Source organism: Diceros bicornis, chromosome 14, assembly GCF_020826845.1.
Source record: "Diceros bicornis minor isolate mBicDic1 chromosome 14, mDicBic1.mat.cur, whole genome shotgun sequence".
Classification (NCBI taxonomy): domain Eukaryota; kingdom Metazoa; phylum Chordata; class Mammalia; order Perissodactyla; family Rhinocerotidae; genus Diceros; species Diceros bicornis.
Window position 1 is genome coordinate 68345357 of NC_080753.1, and position 15393 is coordinate 68360749.

The following is a 15393-nucleotide window of genomic DNA, read 5'->3' on the forward strand; positions in this document are numbered from 1 at the left end:
GAACATATAGCACGTTGCTGTAAGCAAGCAGATTCTCATTCAAAGATGCAAGTTACTATGTAGGAACAAGTTTGTATAGGTATTTCAAAGATGCCCAGAACTGAGCTAAACTTGGTATGTGTCCAACTCCTAGAAATAACTTCATGCCCCATCTCCCTTACTTCCAGCTAGTAAGGATCACATAATTCCTAACAAAGTTTTGACACAGATTGCCAATTAGGGCATTCAGAACATATAGCACGTTGCTGTAAGCAAGCACATTCTCATTCAAAGATGCAAGTTACTATGTAGGAACAAGTTTGTATAGGTATTTCAAAGATGCCCAGAACTGAGCTAAACTTGGTATGTGTCCAACTCCTAGAAATAACTTCATGCCCCATCTCCCTTACTTCCAGCTAGTAAGGATCACATAATTCCTAACAAAGTTTTGACACAGATTCCCAATTCGGGCATTCAGAACATATAGCACGTTGCTGTAAGCAAGCAGATTCTCATTCAAAGATGCAAGTTACTATGTAGGAACAAGTTTGTATAGGTATTTCAAAGATGCCCAGAACTGAGCTAAACTTGGTATGTGTCCAACTCCTAGAAATAACTTCATGCCCCATCTCCCTTACTTCCAGCTAGTAAGGATCACATAATTCCTAACAATGTTTTCACACAGATTCCCAATTCGGGCATTCAGAACATATAGCACGTTGGTGTAAGCAAGCACATTTTCATTCAAAGTTGCAAGTTACTATGTAGGAACAAGTTTGTATAGGTATTTCAAAGATGCCCAGAACTGAGCTAAACTTGGTATGTGTCCAACTCCTAGAAATAACTTCATGCCCCATCTCCCTTACTTCCAGCTAGTAAGGATCACATAATTCCTAACAAAGTTTTGACACAGATTCCCAATTCGGGCATTCAGAACATGTAGCACGTTGCTGTAAGCAAGCACATTTTCATTCAAAGTTGCAAGTTACTAGGTAGGAACAAGTTTGTATAGGTATTTCGAAGATGCCCAGAACTGAGCTAAACTTGGTATGTGTCCAACTCATAGAAATAACTTCATGCCCCATCTCCCTTACTTCCAGCTAGTAAGGATCACATAATTCCTAACAAAGTTTTGACACAGATTCCCAATTCGGGCATTCAGAACTTGTAGCACGTTGCTGTAAGCAAGCACATTTTCATTCAAAGTTGCAAGTTACTAGGTAGGAACAAGTTTGTATAGGTATTTCGAAGATGCCCAGAACTGAGCTAAACTTGGTATGTGTCCAACTCCTAGAAATAACTTCATGCCCCATCTCCCTTACTTCCAGCTAGTAAGGATCACATAATTCCTAACAAAGTTTTGACACAGATTCCCAATTCGGGCATTCAGAACATATAGCACGTTGCTGTAAGCAAGCACATTCTCATTCAAAGTTGCAAGTTACTATGTAGGAACAAGTTTGTATAGGTATTTCAAAGATGCCCAGAACTGAGCTAAACTTGGTATGTGTCCAACTCCTAGAAATAACTTCATGCCCCATCTCCCTTACTTCCAGCTAGTAAGGATCACATAATTCCTAACAAAGTTTTGACACAGATTCCCAATTCGGGCATTCAGAACATATAGCACGTTGCTGTAAGCAAGCAGATTCTCATTCAAAGATGCAAGTTACTATGTAGGAACAAGTTTGTATAGGTATTTCAAAGATGCCCAGAACTGAGCTAAACTTGGTATGTGTCCAACTCCTAGAAATAACTTCATGCCCCATCTCCCTTACTTCCAGCTAGTAAGGATCACATAATTCCTAACAAAGTTTTGACACAGATTCCCAATTCGGGCATTCAGAACATATAGCACGTTGGTGTAAGCAAGCACATTTTCATTCAAAGTTGCAAGTTACTATGTAGGAACAAGTTTCTATAGGTATTTCAAAGATGCCCAGAACTGAGCTAAACTTGGTATGTGTCCAACTCCTAGAAATAACTTCATGCCCCATCTCCCTTACTTCCAGCTAGTAAGGATCACATAATTCCTAACAAAGTTTTGACACAGATTCCCAATTCGGGCATTCAGAACATGTAGCACGTTGCTGTAAGCAAGCACATTTTCATTCAAAGTTGCAAGTTACTAGGTAGGAACAAGTTTGTATAGGTATTTCAAAGATGCCCAGAACTGAGCTAAACTTGGTATGTGTCCAACTCCTAGAAATAACTTCATGCCCCATCTCCCTTACTTCCAGCTAGTAAGGATCACATAATTCCTAACAAAGTTTTGACACAGATTCCCAATTCGGGCATTCCGAACATATAGCCCGTTGCTGTAAGCAAGCACATTTTCATTCAAAGTTGCAAGTTACTAGGTAGGAACAAGTTTGTATAGGTATTTCAAAGATGCCCAGAACTGAGCTAAACTTGGTATGTGTCCAACTCCTAGAAATAACTTCATGCCCCATCTCCCTTACTTCCAGCTAGTAAGGATCACATAATTCCTAACAAAGTTTTGACACAGATTCCCAATTCGGGCATTCAGAACATATAGCACGTTGGTGTAAGCAAGCACATTCTCATTCAAAGTTGCAAGTTACTAGGTAGGAACAAGTTTGTATAGGTATTTCAAAGATGCCCAGAACTGAGCTAAACTTGGTATGTGTCCAACTCCTAGAAATAACTTCATGCCCCATCTCCCTTACTTCCAGCTAGTAAGGATCACATAATTCCTAACAAAGTTTTGACACAGATTCCCAATTCGGGCATTCAGAACATGTAGCACGTTGCTGTAAGCAAGCACATTTTCATTCAAAGTTGCAAGTTACTAGGTAGGAACAAGTTTGTATAGGTATTTCGAAGATGCCCAGAACTGAGCTAAACTTGGTATGTGTCCAACTCCTAGAAATAACTTCATGCCCCATCTCCCTTACTTCCAGCTAGTAAGGATCACATAATTCCTAACAAAGTTTTGACACAGATTCCCAATTCGGGCATTCAGAACTTGTAGCACGTTGCTGTAAGCAAGCACATTTTCATTCAAAGTTGCAAGTTACTAGGTAGGAACAAGTTTGTATAGGTATTTCGAAGATGCCCAGAACTGAGCTAAACTTGGTATGTGTCCAACTCCTAGAAATAACTTCATGCCCCATCTCCCTTACTTCCAGCTAGTAAGGATCACATAATTCCTAACAAAGTTTTGACACAGATTCCCAATTCGGGCATTCAGAACATATAGCACGTTGCTGTAAGCAAGCACATTCTCATTCAAAGTTGCAAATTACTATGTAGGAACAAGTTTGTATAGGTATTTCAAAGATGCCCAGAACTGAGCTAAACTTGGTATGTGTCCAACTCCTAGAAATAACTTCATGCCCCATCTCCCTTACTTCCAGCTAGTAAGGATCACATAATTCCTAACAAAGTTTTGACACAGATTCCCAATTCGGGCATTCAGAACATATAGCACGTTGCTGTAAGCAAGCAGATTCTCATTCAAAGATGCAAGTTACTATGTAGGAACAAGTTTGTATAGGTATTTCAAAGATGCCCAGAACTGAGCTAAACTTGGTATGTGTCCAACTCCTAGAAATAACTTCATGCCCCATCTCCCTTACTTCCAGCTAGTAAGGATCACATAATTCCTAACAAAGTTTTGACACAGATTCCCAATTCGGGCATTCAGAACATATAGCACGTTGGTGTAAGCAAGCACATTTTCATTCAAAGTTGCAAGTTACTATGTAGGAACAAGTTTCTATAGGTATTTCAAAGATGCCCAGAACTGAGCTAAACTTGGTATGTGTCCAACTCCTAGAAATAACTTCATGCCCCATCTCCCTTACTTCCAGCTAGTAAGGATCACATAATTCCTAACAAAGTTTTGACACAGATTCCCAATTCGGGCATTCAGAACATGTAGCACGTTGCTGTAAGCAAGCACATTTTCATTCAAAGTTGCAAGTTACTATGTAGGAACAAGTTTGTATAGGTATTTCAAAGATGCCCAGAACTGAGCTAAACTTGGTATGTGTCCAACTCCTAGAAATAACTTCATGCCCCATCTCCCTTACTTCCAGCTAGTAAGGATCACATAATTCCTAACAAAGTTTTGACACAGATTCCCAATTCGGGCATTCAGAACATATAGCACGTTGCTGTAAGCAAGCACATTCTCATTCAAAGTTGCAAGTTATTATGTAGGAACAAGTTTGTATAGGTATTTCAAAGATGCCCAGAACTGAGTTAAACTTGGTATGTGTCCAACTCCTAGAAATAACTTCATGCCCCATCTCCCTTACTTCCAGCTAGTAAGGATCACATAATTCCTAACAAAGTTTTGACACAGATTCCCAATTCGGGCATTCAGAACATACAGCACGTTGCTGTAAGCAAGCACATTCTCATTCAAAGTTGCAATTTACTATGTAGGAACAAGTTTGTATAGGTATTTCAAAGATGCCCAGAACTGAGCTAAACTTGGTATGTGTCCAACTCCTAGAAATAACTTCATGCCCCATCTCCCTTACTTCCAGCTAGTAAGGATCACATAATTCCTAACAAAGTTTTGACACAGATTCCCTATTCGGGCATTCAGAACATATAGCACGTTGCTGCAAGCAAGCACATTCTAATTCAAAGTTGCAAGTTACTATGTAGGAACAAGTTTGTATAGGTATTTCAAAGATGCCCAGAACTGAGCTAAACTTGGTATGTGTCCAACTCCTAGAAATAACTTCATGCCCCATCTCCCTTACTTCCAGCTAGTAAGGATCACATAATTCCTAACAAAGTTTTGACACAGATTGCCAATTCGGGCATTCAGAACATATAGCACGTTGCTGCAAGCAAGCACATTCTCATTCAAAGATGCAAGTTACTATGTAGGAACAAGTTTGTATAGGTATTTCAAAGATGCCCAGAACTGAGCTAAACTTGGTATGTGTCCAACTCCTAGAAATAACTTCATGCCCCATCTCCCTTACTTCCAGCTAGTAAGGATCACATAATTCCTAACAAAGTTTTGACACAGATTCCCAATTCGGGCATTCAGAACATATAGCACGTTGCTGTAAGCAAGCACATTCTCATTCAAAGTTGCAAGTTACTATGTAGGAACAAGTTTGTATAGGTATTTCAAAGATGCCCAGAACTGAGCTAAACTTGGTATGTGTCCAACTCCTAGAAATAACTTCATGCCCCATCTCCCTTACTTCCAGCTAGTAAGGATCACATAATTCCTAACAAAGTTTTGACACAGATTCCCAATTCGGGCATTCAGAACATATAGCACGTTGCTGTAAGCAAGCAGATTCTCATTCAAAGATGCAAGTTACTATGTAGGAACAAGTTTGTATAGGTATTTCAAAGATGCCCAGAACTGAGCTAAACTTGGTATGTGTCCAACTCCTAGAAATAACTTCATGCCCCATCTCCCTTACTTCCAGCTAGTAAGGATCACATAATTCCTAACAAAGTTTTGACACAGATTCCCAATTCGGGCATTCAGAACATATAGCACGTTGCTGTAAGCAAGCACATTCTCATTCAAAGATGCAAGTTACTATGTAGGAACAAGTTTGTATAGGTATTTCAAAGATGCCCAGAACTGAGCTAAACTTGGTATGTGTCCAACTCCTAGAAATAACTTCATGCTCCATCTCCCTTACTTCCAGCTAGTAAGGATGACATAATTCCTAACAAAGTTTTGACACAGATTCCCAATTCGGGCATTCAGAACATATAGCACGTTGCTGTAAGCAAGCAGATTCTCATTCAAAGATGCAAGTTACTATGTAGGAACAACTTTGTATAGGTATTTCAAAGATGCCCAGAACTGAGCTAAACTTGGTATGTGTCCAACTCCTAGAAATAACTTCATGCCCCATCTCCCTTACTTCCAGCTAGTAAGGATCACATAATTCCTAAGAAAGTTTTGACACAGATTCCCAATTCGGGCATTCAGAACATATAGCACGTTGCTGTAAGCAAGCACATTCTCATTCAAAGATGCAAGTTACTATGTAGGAACAAGTTTGTATAGGTATTTCAAATATGCCCAGAACTGAGCTAAACTTGGTATGTGTCCAACTCCTAGAAATAACATCATGCCCCATCTCCCTTACTTCCAGCTAGTAAGGATCACATAATTCCTAACAAAGTTTTGACACAGATTCCCAATTCGGGCATTCAGAACATATAGCACGTTGCTGTAAGCAAGCACATTCTCATTCAAAGTTGCAAGTTACTATGTAGGAACAAGTTTGTATAGGTATTTCAAAGATGCCCAGAACTGAGCTAAACTTGGTATGTGTCCAACTCCTAGAAATAACTTCATGCCCCATCTCCCTTACTTCCAGCTAGTAAGGATCACATAATTCCTAACAAAGTTTTGACACAGATTCCCAATTCGGGCATTCAGAACATATAGCACGTTGCTGTAAGCAAGCACATTCTCATTCAAAGATGCAAGTTACTATGTAGGAACAAGTTTGTATAGGTATTTCAAAGATGCCCAGAACTGAGCTAAACTTGGTATGTGTCCAACTCCTAGAAATAACTTCATGCCCCATCTCCCTTACTTCCAGCTAGTAAGGATCACATAATTCCTAACAATGTTTTCACACAGATTCCCAATTCGGGCATTCAGAACATATAGCACGTTGGTGTAAGCAAGCACATTTTCATTCAAAGTTGCAAGTTACTATGTAGGAACAAGTTTCTATAGGTATTTCAAAGATGCCCAGTACTGAGCTAAACTTGGTATGTGTCCAACTCCTAGAAATAACTTCATGCCCCATCTCCCTTACTTCCAGCTAGTAAGGATCACATAATTCCTAACAAAGTTTTGACACAGATTCCCAATTCGGGCATTCAGAACATGTAGCACGTTGCTGTAAGCAAGCACATTTTCATTCAAAGTTGCAAGTTACTAGGTAGGAACAAGTTTGTATAGGTATTTCGAAGATGCCCAGAACTGAGCTAAACTTGGTATGTGTCCAACTCCTAGAAATAACTTCATGCCCCATCTCCCTTACTTCCAGCTAGTAAGGATCACATAATTCCTAACAAAGTTTTGACACAGATTCCCAATTCGGGCATTCAGAACATATAGCACGTTGCTGTAAGCAAGCACATTCTCATTCAAAGTTGCAAGTTACTATGTAGGAACAAGTTTGTATAGGTATTTCAAAGATGCCCAGAACTGAGCTAAACTTGGTATGTGTCCAACTCCTAGAAATAACTTCATGCCCCATCTCCCTTACTTCCAGCTAGTAAGGATCACATAATTCCTAACAAAGTTTTGACACAGATTCCCTATTCGGGCATTCAGAACATATAGCACGTTGCTGCAAGCAAGCACATTCTCATTCAAAGTTGCAAGTTACTATGTAGGAACAAGTTTGTATAGGTATTTCAAAGATGCCCAGAACTGAGCTAAACTTGGTATGTGTCCAACTCCTAGAAATAACTTCATGCCCCATCTCCCTTACTTCCAGCTAGTAAGGATCACATAATTCCTAACAAAGTTTTGACACAGATTCCCAATTCGGGCATTCAGAACATATAGCACGTTGCTGTAAGCAAGCACATTCTCATTCAAAGATGCAAGTTACTATGTAGGAACAAGTTTGTATAGGTATTTCAAAGATGCCCAGAACTGAGCTAAACTTGGTATGTGTCCAACTCCTAGAAATAACTTCATGCCCCATCTCCCTTACTTCCAGCTAGTAAGGATCACATAATTCCTAACAATGTTTTCACACAGATTCCCAATTCGGGCATTCAGAACATATAGCACGTTGGTGTAAGCAAGCACATTTTCATTCAAAGTTGCAAGTTACTATGTAGGAACAAGTTTCTATAGGTATTTCAAAGATGCCCAGAACTGAGCTAAACTTGGTATGTGTCCAACTCCTAGAAATAACTTCATGCCCCATCTCCCTTACTTCCAGCTAGTAAGGATCACATAATTCCTAACAAAGTTTTGACACAGATTCCCAATTCGGGCATTCAGAACATGTAGCACGTTGCTGTAAGCAAGCACATTTTCATTCAAAGTTGCAAGTTACTAGGTAGGAACAAGTTTGTATAGGTATTTCGAAGATGCCCAGAACTGAGCTAAACTTGGTATGTGTCCAACTCCTAGAAATAACTTCATGCCCCATCTCCCTTACTTCCAGCTAGTAAGGATCACATAATTCCTAACAAAGTTTTGACACAGATTCCCAATTCGGGCATTCAGAACATATAGCACGTTGCTGTAAGCAAGCATATTGTCATTCAAAGTTGCAAGTTACTAGGTAGGAACAAGTTTGTATAGGTATTTCAAAGATGCCCAGAACTGAGCTAAACTTGGTATGTGTCCAACTCCTAGAAATAACTTCATGCCCCATCTCCCTTACTTCCAGCTAGTAAGGATCACATAATTCCTAACAAAGTTTTGACACAGATTCCCTATTCGGGCATTCAGAACATATAGCACGTTGCTGCAAGCAAGCACATTCTCATTCAAAGTTGCAAGTTACTATGTAGGAACAAGTTTGTATAGGTATTTCAAAGATGCCCAGAACTGAGCTAAACTTGGTATGTGTCCAACTCCTAGAAATAACTTCATGCCCCATCTCCCTTACTTCCAGCTAGTAAGGATCACATAATTCCTAACAAAGTTTTGACACAGATTGCCAATTCGGGCATTCAGAACATATAGCACGTTGCTGCAAGCAAGCACATTCTCATTCAAAGATGCAAGTTACTATGTAGGAACAAGTTTGTATAGGTATTTCAAAGATGCCCAGAACTGAGCTAAACTTGGTATGTGTCCAACTCCTATAAATAACTTCATGCCCCATCTCCCTTACTTCCAGCTAGTAAGGATCACATAATTCCTAACAAAGTTTTGACACAGATTGCCAATTAGGGCATTCAGAACATATAGCACGTTGCTGTAAGCAAGCACATTCTCATTCAAAGATGCAAGTTACTATGTAGGAACAAGTTTGTATAGGTATTTCAAAGATGCCCAGAACTGAGTTAAACTTGGTATGTGTCCAACACCTAGAAATAACTTCATGCCCCATCTCCCTTACTTCCAGCTAGTAAGGATCACATAATTCCTAACAAAGTTTTGACACAGATTCCCAATTCGGGCATTCAGAACATATAGCACGTTGCTGTAAGGAAGCACATTCTCATTCAAAGTTGCAAGTTACTATGTAGGAACAAGTTTGTATAGGTATTTCAAAGATGCCCAGAACTGAGTTAAACTTGGTATGTGTCCAACTCCTAGAAATAACTTCATGCCCCATCTCCCTTACTTCCAGCTAGTAAGGATCACATAATTCCTAACAAAGTTTTGACACAGATTCCCAATTCGGGCATTCAGAACATACAGCACGTTGCTGTAAGCAAGCACATTCTCATTCAAAGTTGCAAGTTACTATGTAGGAACAAGTTTGTATAGGTATTTCAAAGATGCCCAGAACTGAGCTAAACTTGGTATGTGTCCAACTCCTAGAAATAACTTCATGCCCCATCTCCCTTACTTCCAGCTAGTAACGATCACATAATTCCTAACAAAGTTTTGACACAGATTCCCTATTCGGGCATTCAGAACATATAGCACGTTGCTGCAAGCAAGCACATTCTCATTCAAAGTTGCAAGTTACTATGTAGGAACAAGTTTGTATAGGTATTTCAAAGATGCCCAGAACTGAGCTAAACTTGGTATGTGTCCAACTCCTAGAAATAACTTCATGCCCCATCTCCCTTACTTCCAGCTAGTAAGGATCACATAATTCCTAACAAAGTTTTGACACAGATTCCCAATTCGGGCATTCAGAACATATAGCACGTTGCTGTAAGCAAGCACATTCTCATTCAAAGATGCAAGTTACTATGTAGGAAAAAGTTTGTATAGGTATTTCAAAGATGCCCAGAACTGAGCTAAACTTGGTATGTGTCCAACTCCTAGAAATAACTTCATGCTCCATCTCCCTTACTTCCAGCTAGTAAGGATGACATAATTCCTAACAAAGTTTTGACACAGATTCCCAATTCGGGCATTCAGAACATATAGCACGTTGCTGTAAGCAAGCAGATTCTCATTCAAAGATGCAAGTTACTATGTAGGAACAAGTTTGTATAGGTATTTCAAAGATGCCCAGAACTGAGCTAAACTTGGTATGTGTCCAACTCCTAGAAATAACTTCATGCCCCATCTCCCTTACTTCCAGCTAGTAAGGATCACATAATTCCTAACAAAGTTTTGACACAGATTCCCAATTCGGGCATTCAGAACATATAGCACGTTGCTGTAAGCAAGCACATTCTCATTCAAAGATGCAAGTTACTATGTAGGAACAAGTTTGTATAGGTATTTCAAATATGCCCAGAACTGAGCTAAACTTGGTATGTGTCCAACTCCTAGAAATAACATCATGCCCCATCTCCCTTACTTCCAGCTAGTAAGGATCACATAATTCCTAACAAAGTTTTGACACAGATTCCCAATTCGGGCATTCAGAACATATAGCACGTTGCTGTAAGCAAGCACATTCTCATTCAAAGTTGCAAGTTACTATGTAGGAACAAGTTTGTATAGGTATTTCAAAGATGCCCAGAACTGAGCTAAACTTGGTATGTGTCCAACTCCTAGAAATAACTTCATGCCCCATCTCCCTTACTTCCAGCTAGTAAGGATCACATAATTCCTAACAAAGTTTTGACACAGATTCCCAATTCGGGCATTCAGAACATATAGCACGTTGCTGTAAGCAAGCACATTCTCATTCAAAGATGCAAGTTACTATGTAGGAACAAGTTTGTATAGGTATTTCAAAGATGCCCAGAACTGAGCTAAACTTGGTATGTGTCCAACTCCTAGAAATAACTTCATGCCCCATCTCCCTTACTTCCAGCTAGTAAGGATCACATAATTCCTAACAAAGTTTTGACACAGATTCCCTATTCGGGCATTCAGAACATATAGCACGTTGATGCAAGCAAGCACATTCTCATTCAAAGATGCAAGTTACTATGTAGGAACAAGTTTGTATAGGTATTTCAAAGATGCCCAGAACTGAGCTAAACTTGGTATGTGTCCAACTCCTAGAAATAACTTCATGCCCCATCTCCCTTACTTCCAGCTAGTAAGGATCACATAATTCCTAACAAAGTTTTGACACAGATTCCCAATTCTGGCATTCAGATCATGTAGCACGTTGCTGTAAGCAAGCACATTCTCATTCAAAGTTGCAAGATACTATGTAGGAACAAGTTTGTATAGGTATTTCAAAGATGCCCAGAACTGAGCTAAACTTGGTAGGTGTCCAACTCCTAGAAATAACTTCATGCCCCATCTCCCTTACTTCCAGCTAGTAAGGATCACATAATTCCTAACAAAGTTCTGACACAGATTCCCTATTCGGGCATTCAGAACATATAGCACGTTGCTGTAAGCAAGCAGATTCTCATTCAAAGATGCAAGTTACTATGTAGGAACAAGTTTGTATAGGTATTTCAAAGATGCCCAGAACTGAGCTAAACTTGGTATGTGTCCAACTCCTAGAAATAACTTCATGCCCCATCTCCCTTACTTCCAGCTAGTAAGGATCACATAATTCCTAACAATGTTTTCACACAGATTCCCAATTCGGGCATTCAGAACATATACCACGTTGGTGTAAGCAAGCACATTTTCATTCAAAGTTGCAAGTTACTATGTAGGAACAAGTTTCTATAGGTATTTCAAAGATGCCCAGAACTGAGCTAAACTTGGTATGTGTCCAACTCCTAGAAATAACTTCATGCCCCATCTCCCTTACTTCCAGCTAGTAAGGATCACATAATTCCTAACAAAGTTTTGACACAGATTCCCAATTCGGGCATTCAGAACATATAGCACGTTGCTGAAAGCAAGCACATTCTCATTCAAAGTTGCAAGTTACTAGGTAGGAACAAGTTTGTATAGGTATTTCAAAGATGCCCAGAACTGAGCTAAACTTGGTATGTGTCCAACTCCTAGAAATAACTTCATGCCCCATCTCCCTTACTTCCAGCTAGTAAGGATCACATAATTCCTAACAAAGTTTTGACACAGATTCCCAATTCGGGCATTCAGAACATATAGCACGTTGCTGCAAGCAAGCACATTCTCATTCAAAGTTGCAAGTTACTATGTAGGAACAAGTTTGTATAGGTATTTCAAAGATGCCCAGAACTGAGCTAAACTTGGTATGTGTCCAACTCCTAGAAATAACTTCATGCCCCATCTCCCTTACTTCCAGCTAGTAAGGATCACATAATTCCTAACAAAGTTTTGACACAGATTCCCTATTCGGGCATTCAGAACATATAGCACGTTGCTGCAAGCAAGCACATTCTCATTCAAAGTTGCAAGTTACTATGTAGGAACAAGTTTGTATAGGTATTTCAAAGATGCCCAGAACTGAGCTAAACTTGGTATGTGTCCAACTCCTAGAAATAACTTCTTGCCCCATCTCCCTTACTTCCAGCTAGTAAGGATCACATAATTCCTAACAAAGTTTTGACACAGATTCCCAATTCGGGCATTCAGAATATATAGCACGTTGCTGCAAGCAAGCACATTCTCATTCAAAGATGCAAGTTACTATGTAGGAACAAGTTTGTATAGGTATTTCAAAGATGCCCAGAACTGAGCTAAACTTGGTATGTGTCCAACTCCTAGAAATAACTTCATGCCCCATCTCCCTTACTTCCAGCTAGTAAGGATCACATAATTCCTAACAAAGTTTTGACACAGATTCCCAATTCGGGCATTCAGAACATATAGCACGTTGCTGTAAGCAAGCACATTCTCATTCAAAGTTGCAAGTTACTATGTAGGAACAAGTTTGTATAGGTATTTCAAAGATGCCCAGAACTGAGCTAAACTTGGTATGTGTCCAACTCCTAGAAATAACTTCATGCCCCATCTCCCTTACTTCCAGCTAGTAAGGATCACATAATTCCTAACAAAGTTTTGACACAGATTCCCAATTCGGGCATTCAGAACATATAGCACGTTGCTGTAAGCAAGCAGATTCTCATTCAAAGATGCAAGTTACTATGTAGGAACAAGTTTGTATAGGTATTTCAAAGATGCCCAGAACTGAGCTAAACTTGGTATGTGTCCAACTCCTAGAAATAACTTCATGCCCCATCTCCCTTACTTCCAGCTAGTAAGGATCACATAATTCCTAAGAAAGTTTTGACACAGATTCCCAATTCGGGCATTCAGAACATATAGCACGTTGCTGTAAGCAAGCAGATTCTCATTCAAAGATGCAAGTTACTATGTAGGAAAAAGTTTCTATAGGTATTTCAAAGATGCCCAGAACTGAGCTAAACTTGGTATGTGTCCAACTCCTAGAAATAACTTCATGCCCCATCTCCCTTACTTCCAGCTAGTAAGGATCACATAATTCCTAACAAAGTTTTGACACAGATTCCCAATTCGGGCATTCAGAACATATAGCACGTTGCTGCAAGCAAGCACATTCTCATTCAAAGTTGCAAGTTACTATGTAGGAACAAGTTTGTATAGGTATTTCAAAGATGCCCAGAACTGAGCTAAACTTGGTATGTGTCCAACTCCTAGAAATAACTTCATGCCCCATCTCCCTTAATTCCAGCTAGTAAGGATCACATAATTCCTAACAAAGTTTTGACACAGATTCCCTATTCGGGCATTCAGAACATATAGCACGTTGCTGCAAGCAAGCACATTCTCATTCAAAGTTGCAAGTTACTATGTAGGAACAAGTTTGTATAGGTATTTCAAAGATTCCCAGAACTGAGCTAAACTTGGTATGTGTCCAACTCCTAGAAATAACTTCATGCCCCATCTCCCTTACTTCCAGCTAGTAAGGATCACATAATTCCTAACAAAGTTTTGACACAGATTGCCAATTCCGGCATTCAGAACATATAGCACGTTGCTGCAAGCAAGCACATTCTCATTCAAAGATGCAAGTTACTATGTAGGAACAAGTTTGTATAGGTATTTCAAAGATGCCCAGAACTGAGCTAAACTTGGTATGTGTCCAACTCCTAGAAATAACTTCATGCCCCATCTCCCTTACTTCCAGCTAGTAAGGATCACATAATTCCTAACAAAGTTTTGACACAGATTCCCAATTCGGGCATTCAGAACATATAGCACGTTGCTGTAAGCAAGCACATTCTCATTCAAAGTTGCAAGTTACTATGTAGGAACAAGTTTGTATAGGTATTTCAAAGATGCCCAGAACTGAGCTAAACTTGGTATGTGTCCGACTCCTAGAAATATCTTCATGCCCCATCTCCCTTACTTCCAGCTAGTAAGGATCACATAATTCCTAACAAAGTTTTGACACAGATTCCCAATTCGGGCATTCAGAACATATAGCACGTTGCTGTAAGCAAGCAGATTCTCATTCAAAGATGCAAGTTACTATGTAGGAACAAGTTTGTATAGGTATTTCAAAGATGCCCAGAACTGAGCTAAACTTGGTATGTGTCCAACTCCTAGAAATAACTTCATGCCCCATCTCCCTTACTTCCAGCTAGTAAGGATCACATAATTCCTAACAAAGTTTTGACACAGATTCCCAATTCGGGCATTCAGAACATGTAGCACGTTGCTGTAAGCAAGCACATTCTCATTCAAAGTTGCAAGATACTATGTAGGAACAAGTTTGTATAGGTATTTCAAAGATGCCCAGAACTGAGCTAAACTTGGTATGTGTCCAACTCCTAGAAATAACTTCATGCCCCATCTCCCTTACTTCCAGCTAGTAAGGATCACATAATTCCTAACAAAGTTTTGACACAGATTCCCAATTCGGGCATTCAGAACATGTAGCACGTTGCTGTAAGCAAGCAGATTCTCATTCAAAGATGCAAGTTACTATGTAGGAACAAGTTTGTATAGGTATTTCAAAGATGCCCAGAACTGAGCTAAACTTGGTATGTGTCCAACTCCTAGAAATAACTTCATGCCCCATCTCCCTTACTTCCAGCTAGTAAGGATCACATAATTCCTAACAATGTTTTGACACAGATTCCCAATTCGGGCATTCAGAACATATAGCACGTTGGTGTAAGCAAGCACATTTTCATTCAAAGTTGCAAGTTACTATGTAGGAACAAGTTTCTATAGGTATTTCAAAGATGCCCAGAACTGAGATAAACTTGGTATGTGTCCAACTCCTAGAAATAACTTCATGCACCATCTCCCTTACTTCCAGCTAGTAAGGATCACATAATTCCTAACAAAGTTTTGACACAGATTCCCAATTCGGGCATTCAGAACATATAGCACGTTGCTGTAAGCAAACACATTCTCATTCAAAGTTGCAAGTTACTAGGTAGGAACAAGTTTGTATAGGTATTTCAAAGATGCCCAGAACTGAGCTAAACTTGGTA